Consider the following 282-nt stretch of genomic DNA (forward strand, 5'->3'; position numbering starts at 1 on the left):
AAAATTAGGTAAAGGTCCTGGAGAAGTCATTGAGAAGTCATTAAAAATCATTGGTGAAAAAGTGTATGAACCCTGACATATAAATCTCTTCATCAGGTCTTTTCGACCCCTTAAAGCTCTTTACATACTGCGAGTCATTCATTCACACCTCATTCATGCAGAGGAGTACCACATGCTATTCGAAGCTAACATATATATATACACATCACACACACACACACACACACACACACACACACACACACACACACACACACACACACACACACACACACACACAAA

Source organism: Notothenia coriiceps, unplaced genomic scaffold (assembly GCF_000735185.1).
Source record: "Notothenia coriiceps isolate Sejong01 unplaced genomic scaffold, NC01 NC01_scaffold00028427, whole genome shotgun sequence".
NCBI classification, from domain to species: domain Eukaryota; kingdom Metazoa; phylum Chordata; class Actinopteri; order Perciformes; family Nototheniidae; genus Notothenia; species Notothenia coriiceps.